Source organism: Hydractinia symbiolongicarpus, chromosome 11, assembly GCF_029227915.1.
Source record: "Hydractinia symbiolongicarpus strain clone_291-10 chromosome 11, HSymV2.1, whole genome shotgun sequence".
Classification (NCBI taxonomy): Eukaryota; Metazoa; Cnidaria; class Hydrozoa; order Anthoathecata; family Hydractiniidae; genus Hydractinia; species Hydractinia symbiolongicarpus.
Genome location: NC_079885.1, coordinates 14,814,008 through 14,826,657, shown reverse-complemented (window position 1 = coordinate 14,826,657; position 12,650 = coordinate 14,814,008). Strand labels below are relative to the sequence as shown.

The 12,650-nt window shown below is 40.5% G+C and overlaps 20 non-coding genes and 2 pseudogenes across 20 annotated transcripts; all 22 read right to left on the bottom strand.

Moving 5' to 3' along the window:
- Positions 1–434: 434 nt before the first annotated feature.
- Positions 435–553, bottom strand: LOC130618319 (5S ribosomal RNA). The gene has a single exon (XR_008979393.1). It is a non-coding gene; the product is annotated as a 5S ribosomal RNA (ribosomal RNA).
- Positions 554–1,003: 450 nt separating this feature from the next.
- LOC130616700 (5S ribosomal RNA) lies at positions 1,004–1,122 on the bottom strand. Its single transcript, XR_008977780.1, has one exon. It is a non-coding gene; the product is annotated as a 5S ribosomal RNA (ribosomal RNA).
- A 450-nt stretch (positions 1,123–1,572) lies between these two features.
- On the bottom strand, positions 1,573–1,691 carry LOC130618349 (5S ribosomal RNA). The gene has a single exon (XR_008979423.1). It is a non-coding gene; the product is annotated as a 5S ribosomal RNA (ribosomal RNA).
- A 450-nt stretch (positions 1,692–2,141) lies between these two features.
- Positions 2,142–2,260, bottom strand: LOC130617516 (5S ribosomal RNA). The gene has a single exon (XR_008978593.1). It is a non-coding gene; the product is annotated as a 5S ribosomal RNA (ribosomal RNA).
- A 450-nt stretch (positions 2,261–2,710) lies between these two features.
- On the bottom strand, positions 2,711–2,829 carry LOC130617199 (5S ribosomal RNA). Its single transcript, XR_008978276.1, has one exon. It is a non-coding gene; the product is annotated as a 5S ribosomal RNA (ribosomal RNA).
- Positions 2,830–3,279: 450 nt separating this feature from the next.
- On the bottom strand, positions 3,280–3,398 carry LOC130618265 (5S ribosomal RNA). Its single transcript, XR_008979339.1, has one exon. It is a non-coding gene; the product is annotated as a 5S ribosomal RNA (ribosomal RNA).
- Positions 3,399–3,848: 450 nt separating this feature from the next.
- LOC130617698 (5S ribosomal RNA) lies at positions 3,849–3,967 on the bottom strand. The gene has a single exon (XR_008978775.1). It is a non-coding gene; the product is annotated as a 5S ribosomal RNA (ribosomal RNA).
- A 450-nt stretch (positions 3,968–4,417) lies between these two features.
- LOC130618042 (5S ribosomal RNA) lies at positions 4,418–4,536 on the bottom strand. Its single transcript, XR_008979118.1, has one exon. It is a non-coding gene; the product is annotated as a 5S ribosomal RNA (ribosomal RNA).
- Positions 4,537–4,986: 450 nt separating this feature from the next.
- LOC130616787 (5S ribosomal RNA) lies at positions 4,987–5,105 on the bottom strand. The gene has a single exon (XR_008977866.1). It is a non-coding gene; the product is annotated as a 5S ribosomal RNA (ribosomal RNA).
- A 450-nt stretch (positions 5,106–5,555) lies between these two features.
- LOC130618041 (5S ribosomal RNA) lies at positions 5,556–5,674 on the bottom strand. Its single transcript, XR_008979117.1, has one exon. It is a non-coding gene; the product is annotated as a 5S ribosomal RNA (ribosomal RNA).
- Positions 5,675–6,124: 450 nt separating this feature from the next.
- On the bottom strand, positions 6,125–6,243 carry LOC130618040 (5S ribosomal RNA). The gene has a single exon (XR_008979116.1). It is a non-coding gene; the product is annotated as a 5S ribosomal RNA (ribosomal RNA).
- A 450-nt stretch (positions 6,244–6,693) lies between these two features.
- Positions 6,694–6,812, bottom strand: LOC130617540 (5S ribosomal RNA). The gene has a single exon (XR_008978617.1). It is a non-coding gene; the product is annotated as a 5S ribosomal RNA (ribosomal RNA).
- A 450-nt stretch (positions 6,813–7,262) lies between these two features.
- On the bottom strand, positions 7,263–7,380 carry LOC130618252 (5S ribosomal RNA). Its single transcript, XR_008979326.1, has one exon. It is a non-coding gene; the product is annotated as a 5S ribosomal RNA (ribosomal RNA).
- A 450-nt stretch (positions 7,381–7,830) lies between these two features.
- On the bottom strand, positions 7,831–7,949 carry LOC130618468 (5S ribosomal RNA; annotated as a pseudogene).
- A 450-nt stretch (positions 7,950–8,399) lies between these two features.
- On the bottom strand, positions 8,400–8,518 carry LOC130616698 (5S ribosomal RNA). The gene has a single exon (XR_008977778.1). It is a non-coding gene; the product is annotated as a 5S ribosomal RNA (ribosomal RNA).
- Positions 8,519–8,968: 450 nt separating this feature from the next.
- Positions 8,969–9,087, bottom strand: LOC130618467 (5S ribosomal RNA; annotated as a pseudogene).
- A 450-nt stretch (positions 9,088–9,537) lies between these two features.
- On the bottom strand, positions 9,538–9,656 carry LOC130616696 (5S ribosomal RNA). Its single transcript, XR_008977777.1, has one exon. It is a non-coding gene; the product is annotated as a 5S ribosomal RNA (ribosomal RNA).
- A 450-nt stretch (positions 9,657–10,106) lies between these two features.
- LOC130617384 (5S ribosomal RNA) lies at positions 10,107–10,225 on the bottom strand. The gene has a single exon (XR_008978461.1). It is a non-coding gene; the product is annotated as a 5S ribosomal RNA (ribosomal RNA).
- A 450-nt stretch (positions 10,226–10,675) lies between these two features.
- On the bottom strand, positions 10,676–10,794 carry LOC130616695 (5S ribosomal RNA). The gene has a single exon (XR_008977776.1). It is a non-coding gene; the product is annotated as a 5S ribosomal RNA (ribosomal RNA).
- A 450-nt stretch (positions 10,795–11,244) lies between these two features.
- On the bottom strand, positions 11,245–11,363 carry LOC130617383 (5S ribosomal RNA). The gene has a single exon (XR_008978460.1). It is a non-coding gene; the product is annotated as a 5S ribosomal RNA (ribosomal RNA).
- Positions 11,364–11,813: 450 nt separating this feature from the next.
- On the bottom strand, positions 11,814–11,932 carry LOC130616694 (5S ribosomal RNA). The gene has a single exon (XR_008977775.1). It is a non-coding gene; the product is annotated as a 5S ribosomal RNA (ribosomal RNA).
- A 450-nt stretch (positions 11,933–12,382) lies between these two features.
- LOC130615896 (5S ribosomal RNA) lies at positions 12,383–12,501 on the bottom strand. The gene has a single exon (XR_008976983.1). It is a non-coding gene; the product is annotated as a 5S ribosomal RNA (ribosomal RNA).
- Between the last annotated feature and the right edge of the window lie 149 nt (positions 12,502–12,650).

Genomic DNA, 12,650 nt, shown 5'->3' with positions numbered 1-12,650 from the left:
ATCTACGATTTATTAGCACATTACATCGAAAATGGTTCAAACTTTAAAGGTCATATTTTTTGACTGGATCATCCGGAATAGGTCGTGTTTATGTGCATTTGAAAGCTCTTTTTAAGCGCTATCGATTCTTTACAACAATAATGCGCTTTATGATTTCCGGTAAAAAGTTCCAACGAAAGCAATCTAGGGTACTTGCAGACTTAATTTTCATATGACAAAGTTAATTAGCAAAGTAACTACATCGCCATTTTCTTTATCTGACGCTCTTAATCCATTCATTTGCGACGTGGCGCATTTATTGCAGCAAGATTGTAGCCCTTTTTAACGGAAAGAAACTTCTAATCATGTCCCTTACTTGATTTACTCGGCGGCTATTGCGTAAAAAAGATACGTCACAGTCATGATGATAAATAATGTAACGTGAAAACGTCAATAGCCTACAACACCGGGAGATCCCAGGCGGTCCCCCATCCAAGTACTATCACGGCCCGACGATGCTTAACGTCCGTGATCGGACGAGAACAGGTGTGTTCATCGTGGTATGGTCGTAGACAAACATACGGGTAGATATCTACGATTTATTAGCACATTACATCGAAAATGGTTCGAACTTTAAAGATCATAATTCTTGACTGGGTGATCGGAAATAGTTCGTGTTTATGTGCATTTGAAAGCTCCTTTTAAGCGCTATCGATTCTTTACGACAATAATGCGCTTTATGTTTTCCGGTAAAAAGTTCCAACGAAGGCAATCTAGGGTACTTGCAGACTTAATTTTCATATGACAAAGTTAATTAGCAAAGTAACTACATCGCCATTTTCTTTATCTGACGCTCTTAATCCATTCATTTGCGACGTGGCGCATTTATTGCAGCAATATTGTAGCCCTTTTTAAGGGAAAGAAACTTCTAATCATGTCCCTTACTTGATTTACTCGGCGGCTATTGCGTAAAAAAGATACGTCACAGTCGTGATGATAAATAATGTAACGTGAAAACGTCAATAGCCTACGACACCGGGAGATCCCAGGCGGTCCCCCATCCAAGTACTATCCCGGCCCGACGATGCTTAACTTCCGTGATCGGACGAGAACAGGTGTGTTCATCGTGGTATGGTCGTAGACAAACATGCGGGTAGATATCTACGAATTATTAGCACATTACATCGAAAATGGTTCGAACTTTAAAGATCACAATTCTTGACTGGGTGATCGGAAATAGTTCGTGTTTATGTGCATTTGAAAGCTCCTTTTAAGCGCTATCGATTCTTTACGACAATAATGCGCTTTAAGATTTCCGGTAAAAAGTTCCAACGAAGGCAATCTAGGGTACTTTCAGACTTAATTTTCATATGACAAAGTTAGTTAGCAAAGTAAGTACATCGCCATTTTCTTTGTCTGACGCTCGTAATCCATTCATTTGCGACGTGGCGCATTTATTGCAGCACGATTGTAGCCGTTTTGAAGGGAAAGCAACTTGTAATCATGTCTCTTTCTTGATTTACTCAGCGGCTATTGCGTAAAAAAGATACGTCACAGTCGTAATGATAAATAATGTAACGTGAAAAAGTCAATAGCCTACGACACCAGGAGTTTCCAGGCGGTGCCCCATCCAAGTACTATCCCTGCTCGACGATGCTTAACTTCCGTGATCGGACGAGAACAGGTGTGTTCATCGTGGTATGGTCGTAGACAAACAGACGGGCAGATATCTACGATTTATTAGCACATTACATCGAAAATGGTTCAAACTTTAAAGGTCATATTTCTTGACTGGATCATCCGGAATAGGTCGTGTTTATGTGCATTTGAAAGCTCTTTTTAAGCGCTATCGATTCTTTACAACAATAATGCGCTTTATGATTTCCGGTAAAAAGTTCCAACGAAGGCAATCTAGGGTACTTTCAGACTTAATTTTCATATGACAAAGTTAGTTAGCAAAGTAAGTACATCGCCATTTTCTTTGTCTGACGCTCGTAATCCATTCATTTGCGACGTGGCGCATTTATTGCAGCACGATTGTAGCCGTTTTGAAGGGAAAGCAACTTCTAATCATGTCTCTTTCTTGATTTACTCAGCAGCTATTGCGTAAAAAAGATACGTCACAGTCGTAATGATAAGTAATGTAACATGAAAAAGTCAATAGCCTACGACACCAGGAGTTCCGAGGCGGTCCCCCATCCAAGTACTATCCCGGCCCGACGATGCTTAACTTTCGTGATCGGACGAGAACAGGTGTGTTCATAGTGGTATGGTCGTAGACAAACAAACGGGCCGATATCTACGATTTATTAGCACATTACATCGAAAATGGTTCAAACTTTAAAGGTCATATTTCTTGACTGGATCATCCGGAATAGGTCGTGTCTATGTGCATTTGAAAGCTCTTTTTAAGCGCTATCGATTATTTACAACAATAATGCGCTTTATGATTTCCGGTAAAAAGTTCCAACGAAGGCAATCTAGGGTACTTGCAGACTTAATTTTCATATGACAAAGTTAATTAGCAAAGTAACTACATCGCCATTTTCTTTATCTGACGCTCCTAATCCATTCATTTGCGACGTGGCGCATTTATTGCAGCAATATTGTAGCCCTTTTTAAGGGAAAGAAACTTCTAATCATGTCCCTTACTTGATTTACTCGGCGGCTATTGCGTAAAAAAGATACGTCACAGTCGTGATGATAAATAATGTAACGTGAAAACGTCAATAGCCTACGACACCGGGAGATCCCAGGCGGTTCCCCATCCAAGTACTATCCCGGCCCGACGATGCTTAACTTCCGTGATCGGACGAGAACAGGTGTGTTCATCGTGGTATGGTCGTAGACAAACATACGGGTAGATATCTACGAATTATTAGCACATTACATCGAAAATGGTTCGAACTTTAAAGATCACAATTCTTGACTGGGTGATCGGAAATAGTTCGTGTTTATGTGCATTTGAAAGCTCCTTTTAAGCGCTATCGATTCTTTACGACAATAATGCGCTTTGAGATTTCCGGTAAAAAGTTCCAACGAAGGCAATCTAGGGTACTTTCAGACTTAATTTTCATATGACAAAGTTAGTTAGCAAAGTAAGTACATCGCCATTTTCTTTGTCTGACGCTCGTAATCCATTCATTTGCGACGTGGCGCATTTATTGCAGCACGATTGTAGCCGTTTTGAAGGGAAAGCAACTTGTAATCATGTCTCTTTCTTGATTTACTCAGCGGCTATTGCGTAAAAAAGATACGTCACAGTCGTAATGATAAATAATGTAACGTGAAAAAGTCAATAGCCTACGACACCAGGAGTTTCCAGGCGGTGCCCAATCCAAGTACTATCCCGGCCCGACGATGCTTAACTTCCGTGATCGGACGAGAACAGGTATGTTCATCGTGGTATGGTCGTAGACAAACAAACGGGCAGATATCTACGATTTATTAGCACATTACATCGAAAATGGTTCAAACTTTAAAGGTCATATTTCTTGACTGGATCATCCGGAATAGGTCGTGTTTATGTGCATTTGAAAGCTCTTTTTAAGCGCTATCGATTCTTTACAACAATAATGCGCTTTATGATTTCCGGTAAAAAGTTCCAACGAAGGCAATCTAGGGTACTTTCAGACTTAATTTTCATATGACAAAGTTAGTTAGCAAAGTAAGTACATCGCCATTTTCTTTGTCTGACGCTCGTAATCCATTCATTTGCGACGTGGCGCATTTATTGCAGCACGATTGTAGCCGTTTTGAAGGGAAAGCAACTTCTAATCATGTTTCTTTCTTGATTTACTCAGCGGCTATTGCGTAAAAAAGATACGTCACAGTCGTAATGATAAATAATGTAACGTGAAAAAGTCAATAGCCTACGACACCAGAAGTTCCCAGGCGGTCCCCCATCCAAGTACTATCCCGGCCCGACGATGCTTACATTCCGTGATCGGACGAGAACAGGTGTGTTCATCGTGGTATGGTCGTAGACAAACAAACGGGCAGATATCTACGATTTATTAGCACATTACATCGAAAATGGTTCAAACTTTAAAGGTCATATTTCTTGACTGGATCATCCGGAATAAATCGTGTTTATGTGTATTTGAAAGCTCTTTTTAAGCGCTATCGATTCTTTACGACAACCATGCGCTTTAAGATTTCCGGTAAAAAGTTCCAACGAAGGAAATCTAGGGTACTTTCAGACTTAATTTTCATATGACAAAGTTAATTAGCAAAGTAACTACATCGCCATTTTCTTTGTCTGACGCTCGTAATCCATTTATTTGCGACGTGGCGCATTTATTGCAGCAAGATTCTAGCCGTTTTGAAGGGAAAGCAACTTCTAATCACGTCCCTTACTTGATTTACTCAGCGGCTATTGCGTAAAAAAGATACGTCACAGTCGTAATGATAAATAATGTAACGTGAAATAGTCAATAGCCTACGACACCGGGAGATCCCAGGCGGTCCCCCATCGAAGTACTCTCCCGGCCCGACGATGCTTAACTTCCGTGATCGGACGAAAACAGGTGTGTTCATCGTGGTATGGTCGTAGACAAACATACGGGTAGATATCTACGATTTATTAGCACATTACATCGAAAATTGTTCGAACTTTAAAGATCATAATTCTTGACTGGGTGATCGGAAATAGTTCGTGTTTATGTGCATTTGAAAGCTCCTTTTAAGCGCTATCGATTCTTTACGACAATAATGCGCTTTATGTTTTCCGGTAAAAAGTTCCAACGAAGGCAATCTAGGGTACTTGCAGACTTAATTTTCGTATGACAAAGTTAATTAGCAAAGTAACTACATCGCCATTTTCTTTATCTGACGCTCTTAATCCATTCATTTGCGACGTGGCGCATTTATTGCAGCACGATTGTAGCCGTTTTGAAGGGAAAGCAACTTGTAATCATGTCTCTTTCTTGATTTACTCAGCGGCTATTGCGTAAAAAAGATACGTCACAGTCGTAATGATAAATAATGTAACGTGAAAAAGTCAATAGCCTACGACACCAGGAGTTTCCAGGCGGTGCCCCATCCAAGTACTATCCCGGCCCGACGATGCTTAACTTCCGTGATCGGACGAGAACAGGTGTGTTCATCGTGGTATGGTCGTAGACAAACAAACGGGCAGATATCTACGATTTATTAGCACATTACATCGAAAATGGTTCAAACTTTAAAGGTCATATTTCTTGACTGGATCATCCGGAATAAATCGTGTTTATGTGTATTTGAAAGCTCTTTTTAAGCGCTATCGATTCTTTACGACAACCATGCGCTTTAAGATTTCCGGTAAAAAGTTCCAACGAAGGAAATCTAGGGTACTTTCAGACTTAATTTTCATATGACAAAGTTAATTAGCAAAGTAACTACATCGCCATTTTCTTTGTCTGACGCTCGTAATCCATTTATTTGCGACGTGGCGCATTTATTGCAGCAAGATTCTAGCCGTTTTGAAGGGAAAGCAACTTCTAATCACGTCCCTTACTTGATTTACTCAGCGGCTATTGCGTAAAAAAGATACGTCACAGTCGTAATGATAAATAATGTAACGTGAAATAGTCAATAGCCTACGACACCGGGAGATCCCAGGCGGTCCCCCATCGAAGTACTCTCCCGGCCCGACGATGCTTAACTTCCGTGATCGGACGAAAACAGGTGTGTTCATCGTGGTATGGTCGTAGACAAACATACGGGTAGATATCTACGATTTATTAGCACATTACATCGAAAATTGTTCGAACTTTAAAGATCATAATTCTTGACTGGGTGATCGGAAATAGTTCCTGTTTATGTGCATTTGAAAGCTCCTTTTAAGCGCTATCGATTCTTTACGACAATAATGCGCTTTATGTTTTCCGGTAAAAAGTTCCAACGAAGGCAATCTAGGGTACTTGCAGACTTAATTTTCATATGACAAAGTTAATTAGCAAAGTAACTACATCGCCATTTTCTTTGTCTGACGCTCGTAATCCATTTATTTGCGACGTGGCGCATTTATTGCAGCAAGATTCTAGCCGTTTTGAAGGGAAAGCAACTTCTAATCACGTCCTTTACTTGATTTACTCAGCGGCTATTGCGTAAAAAAGATACGTCACAGTCGTAATGATAAATAATGTAACGTGAAATAGTCAATAGCCTACGACACCGGGAGATCCCAGGCGGTCCCCCATCGAAGTACTCTCCCGGCCCGACGATGCTTAACTTCCGTGATCGGACGAAAACAGGTGTGTTCATCGTGGTATGGTCGTAGACAAACATACGGGTAGATATCTACGATTTATTAGCACATTACATCGAAAATTGTTCGAACTTTAAAGATCATAATTCTTGACTGGGTGATCGGAAATAGTTCCTGTTTATGTGCATTTGAAAGCTCCTTTTAAGCGCTATCGATTCTTTACGACAATAATGCGCTTTATGTTTTCCGGTAAAAAGTTCCAACGAAGGCAATCTAGGGTACTTGCAGACTTAATTTTCATATGACAAAGTTAATTAGCAAAGTAACTACATCGCCATTTTCTTTATCTGACGCTCTTAATCCATTCATTTGCGACGTGGCGCATTTATTGCAGCAAGATTGTAGCCCTTTTTAAGGGAAAAAAACTTCTAATCATGTCCCTTACTTGATTTACTCGGCGGCTATTGCGTAAAAAAGATACGTCACAGTCGTGATGATAAATAATGTAACGTGAAAACGTCAATAGCCAACGCCACCAGGAATTCCCAGGCGGTCCCCCATCAAAGTACTATCCCGGCCCGACGATGCTTAACTTCCGTGATCGGACGAGAACAGGTGTGTTCATTGTGGTATGGTCGTAGACAAACAAACGGGCAGATATCTACGATTTATTAGCACATTACATCGAAAATGGTTCAAACTTTAAGGGTCATATTTCTTGACTGGATCATCCGGAATAGATCCTGTTTATGTGCATTTGAAAGCTCTTTTTAAGCGCTATCGATTCTTTACAACAATAATGCGCTTTATGATTTCCGGTAAAACGTTCCAACGAAAGCAATCTAGGGTACTTGCAGACTTAATTTTCATATGACAAAGTTAATTAGCAAAGTAACTACATCGCCATTTTCTTTATCTGACGCTCTTAATCCATTCATTTGCGACGTGGCGCATTTATTGCAGCAAGATTGTAGCCCTTTGTAAAGGAAAAAAACTTCTAATCATGTCCCTTACTTGATTTACTCGGCGGCTATTGCGTAAAAAAGATACGTCACAGTCGTGATGATAAATAATGTAACGTGAAAACGTCAATAGCCTACGACACCGGGAGATCCCAGGCGGACCCCATCCAAGTACTATCCCGGCCCGACGATGCTTAACTTCCGTGATCGGACGAGAACAGGTGTGTTCATCGTGGTATGGTCGTAGACAAACATACGGGTAGATATCTACGATTTATTAGCACATTACATCGAAAATGGTTCGAACTTTAAAGATCATAATTCTTGACTGGGTGATCGGAAATAGTTCGTGTTTATGTGCATTTGGAAGCTCCTTTTAAGCGCTATCGATTCTTTACGACAATAATGCGCTTTAAGATTTCCGGTAAAAAGTTCCAACGAAGGCAATCTAGGGTACTTTCAGATTTAATTTTCATATGACAAAGTTAGTTAGCAAAGTAAGTATATCGCCATTTTCTTTGTCTGACGCTGGTAATCCATTCATTTGCGACGTGGCGCATTTATTGCAACACGATTCTAGCCGTTTTGAAGGGAAAGCAACTTGTAATCATGTCTCTTTCTTGATTTACTCAGCGGCTATTGCGTAAAAAAGATACGTCACAGTCGTAATGATACATAATGTAACGTGAAAAAGTCAATAGCCTACGACACCAGGAGTTCCGAGGCGGTCCCCCATCCAAGTACTATCCCGGCCCGACGATGCTTAACTTCCGTGATCGGACAAGAGCAGGTGTGTTCATTGTAGTATGGTCGTAGACAAACAAACGGGCAGATATCTACGATTTATTAGCACATTACATCGAAAATGGTTCAAACTTTAAAGGTCATATTTCTTGACTGGATCATCCGGAATAGGTCGTGTTTATGTGCATTTGAAAGCTCTTTTTAAGCGCTATCAATTCTTTACAACAATAATGCGCTTTATGATTTCCGGTAAAAAGTTTCAACGAAAGCAATCTAGGGTACTTGCAGACTTAATTTTCATATGACAAAGTTAATTAGCAAAGTAACTACATCGCCATTTTCTTTATCTGACGCTCTTAATCCATTCATTTGCGACGTGGCGCATTTATTGCAGCAAGATTGTAGCCCTTTTTAAGGGAAAGAAACTTCTAATCATGTCCCTTACTTGATTTACTCGGCGGCTATTGCGTAAAAAAGATACGTCACAGTCGTGATGATAAATAATGTAACGTGAAAACGTCAATAGCCTACGACACCGGGAGATCCCAGGCGGTCCCCCATCCAAGTACTATCCCGGCCCGACGATGCTTAACTTCCGTGATCGGACGAGAACAGGTGTGTTCATCGTGGTATGGTCGTAGACAAACATACGGGTAGATATCTACGATTTATTAGCACATTACATCGAAAATGGTTCGAACTTTAACGATCATAATTCTTGACTGGGTGATCGGAAATAGTTCGTGTTTATGTGCATTTGAAAGCTCCTTTTAAGCGCTATCGATTCTTTACGACAATAATGCGCTTTAAGATTTCCGGTAAAAAGTTCCAACGAAGGCAATCTAGGGTACTTTCAGACTTAATTTTCATATGACAAAGTTAGTTAGCAAAGTAAGTATATCGCCATTTTCTTTGTCTGACGCTGGTAATCCATTCATTTGCGACGTGGCGCATTTATTGCAACACGATTCTAGCCGTTTTGAAGGGAAAGCAACTTGTAATCATGTCTCTTTCTTGATTTACTCAGCGGCTATTGCGTAAAAAAGATACGTCACAGTCGTAATGATACATAATGTAACGTGAAAAAGTCAATAGCCTACGACACCAGGAGTTCCGAGGCGGTCCCCCATCCAAGTACTATCCCGGCCCGACGATGCTTAACTTCCGTGATCGGACAAGAGCAGGTGTGTTCATTGTAGTATGGTCGTAGACAAACAAACGGGCAGATATCTACGATTTATTAGCACATTACATCGAAAATGGTTCAAACTTTAAAGGTCATATTTCTTGACTGGATCATCCGGAATAGGTCGTGTTTATGTGCATTTGAAAGCTCTTTTTAAGCGCTATCAATTCTTTACAACAATAATGCGCTTTATGATTTCCGGTAAAAAGTTTCAACGAAAGCAATCTAGGGTACTTGCAGACTTAATTTTCATATGACAAAGTTAATTAGCAAAGTAACTACATCGCCATTTTCTTTATCTGACGCTCTTAATCCATTCATTTGCGACGTGGCACATTTATTGCAGCAAGATTGTAGCCCTTTTTAAGGGAAAGAAACTTCTAATCATGTCCCTTACTTGATTTACTCGGCGGCTATTGCGTAAAAAAGATACGTCACAGTCGTGATGATAAATAATGTAACGTGAAAACGTCAATAGCCTACGACACCGGGAGATCCCAGGCGGTCCCCCATCCAAGTACTATCCCGGCCCGACGATGCTTAACTTCCGTGATCGGACGAGAACAGGTGTGTTCATCGTGGTATGGTCGTAGACAAACATACGGGTAGATATCTACGATTTATTAGCACATTACATCGAAAATGGTTCGAACTTTAACGATCATAATTCTTGACTGGGTGATCGGAAATAGTTCGTGTTTATGTGCATTTGAAAGCTTCTTTTAAGCGCTATCGATTCTTTACGACAATAATGCGCTTTAAGATTTCCGGTAAAAAGTTCCAACGAAGGCAATCTAGGGTACTTTCAGACTTAATTTTCATATGACAAAGTTAGTTAGCAAAGTAAGTACATCGCCATTTTCTTTGTCTGACGCTCGTAATCCATTCATTTGCGACGTGGCGCATTTATTGCAGCACGATTGTAGCCGTTTTGAAGGAAAAGCAACTTGTAATCATGTCTCTTTCTTGATTTACTCAGCGGCTATTGCGTAAAAAAGATACGTCACAGTCGTAATGATAAATAATGTAACGTGAAAAAGTCAATAGCCTACGACACCAGGAATTCCCAGGCGGTCCCCCATCAAAGTACTATCCCGGCACGACGATGCTTAACTTCCGTGATCGGACGAGAACAGGTGTGTTCATTGTGGTATGGTCGTAGACAAACAAACGGGCAGATATCTACGATTTATTAGCACATTACATCGAAAATGGTTCAAACTTTAAGGGTCATATTTCTTGACTGGATCATCCGGAATAGATCGTGTTTATGTGCATTTGAAAGCTCTTTTTAAGCGCTATCGATTCTTTACAACAATAATGCGCTTTATGATTTCCGGTAAAAAGTTCCAACGAAAGCAATCTAGGGTACTTGCAGACTTAATTTTCATATGACAAAGTTAATTAGCAAAGTAACTACATCGCCATTTTCTTTATCTGACGCTCTTAATCCATTCATTTGCGACGTGGCGCATTTATTGCAGCAAGATTGTAGCCCTTTGTAAGGGAAAGAAACTTCTAATCATGTCCCTTACTTGATTTACTCGGCGGCTATTGCGTAAAAAAGATACGTCACAGTCGTGATGATAAATAATGTAACGTGAAAACGTCAATAGCCTACGACACCGGGAGATCCCAGGCGGTCCCCCATCCAAGTACTATCCCGGCCCGACGATGCTTAACTTCCGTGATCGGACGAGAACAGGTGTGTTCATCGTGGTATGGTCGTAGACAAACATACGGGTAGAAATCTACGATTTATTAGCACATTACATCGAAAATGGTTCGAACTTTAAAGATCATAATTCTTGACTGGGTGATCGGAAATAGTTCGTGTTTATGTGCATTTGAAAGCTCCTTTTAAGCGCTATCGATTCTTTACGACAATAATGCGCTTTAAGATTTCCGGTAAAAAGTTCCAACGAAGGCAATCTAGGGTACTTTCAGACTTAATTTTCATATGACAAAGTTAGTTAGCAAAGTAAGTACATCGCCATTTTCTTTGTCTGACGCTCGTAATCCATTCATTTGCGACGTGGCGCATTTATTGCAGCACGATTGTAGCCGTTTTGAAGGGAAAGCAACTTGTAATCATGTCTCTTTCTTGATTTACTCAGCGGCTATTGCGTAAAAAAGATACGTCACAGTCGTAATGATAAATAATGTAACGTGAAAAAGTCAATAGCCTACGACACCAGGAATTCCCAGGCGGTCCCCCATCAAAGTACTATCCCGGCACGACGATGCTTAACTTCCGTGATCGGACGAGAACAGGTGTGTTCATTGTGGTATGGTCGTAGACAAACAAACGGGCAGATATCTACGATTTATTAGCACATTACATCGAAAATGGTTCAAACTTTAAGGGTCATATTTCTTGACTGGATCATCCGGAATAGATCGTGTTTATGTGCATTTGAAAGCTCTTTTTAAGCGCTATCGATTCTTTACAACAATAATGCGCTTTATGATTTCCGGTAAAAAGTTCCAACGAAAGCAATCTAGGGTACTTGCAGACTTAATTTTCATATGACAAAGTTAATTAGCAAAGTAACTACATCGCCATTTTCTTTATCTGACGCTCTTAATCCATTCATTTGCGACGTGGCGCATTTATTGCAGCAAGATTGTAGCCCTTTGTAAGGGAAAGAAACTTCTAATCATGTCCCTTACTTGATTTACTCGGCGGCCATTGCGTAAAAAAGATACGTCACAGTCGTGATGATAAATAATGTAACGTGAAAACGTCAATAGCCTACGACACCGGGAGATCCCAGGCGGTCCCCCATCCAAGTACTATCCCGGCCCGACGATGCTTAACTTCCGTGATCGGACGAGAACAGGTGTGTTCATCGTGGTATGGTCGTAGACAAACATACGGGTAGAAATCTACGATTTATTAGCACATTACATCGAAAATGGTTCGAACTTTAAAGATCATAATTCTTGACTGGGTGATCGGAAATAGTTCGTGTTTATGTGCATTTGAAAGCTCCTTTTAAGCGCTATCGATTCTTTACGACAATAATGCGCTTTAAGATTTCCGGTAAAAAGTTCCAACGAAGGCAATCTAGGGTACTTTCAGATTTAATTTTCATATGACAAAGTTAGTTAGCAAAGTAAGTACATCGCCATTTTCTTTGTCTGACGCTCGTAATCCATTCATTTGCGACGTGGCGCATTTATTGCAACACGATTCTAGCCGTTTTGAAGGGAAAGCAACTTGTAATCATGTCTCTTTCTTGATTTACTCAGCGGCTATTGCGTAAAAAAGATACGTCACAGTCGTAATGATAAATAATGTAACGTGAAAAAGTCAAAAGCCTACGACACCAGGAGTTCCGAGGCGGTCCCCCATCCAAGTACTATCCCGGCCCGACGATGCTTAACTTCCGTGATCGGACGAGAACAGGTGTGTTCATCGTGGTATGGTCGTAGACAAACATACGGGTAGATATCTACGATTTATTAGCACATTACATCGAAAATGGTTTAAACTTTAAAGATCATAATTCTTGACTGGGTGATCGGAAATAGTTCGTGTTTATGTGCATTTGAAAGCTCCTTTTAAGCGCTATCGATTCTTTAC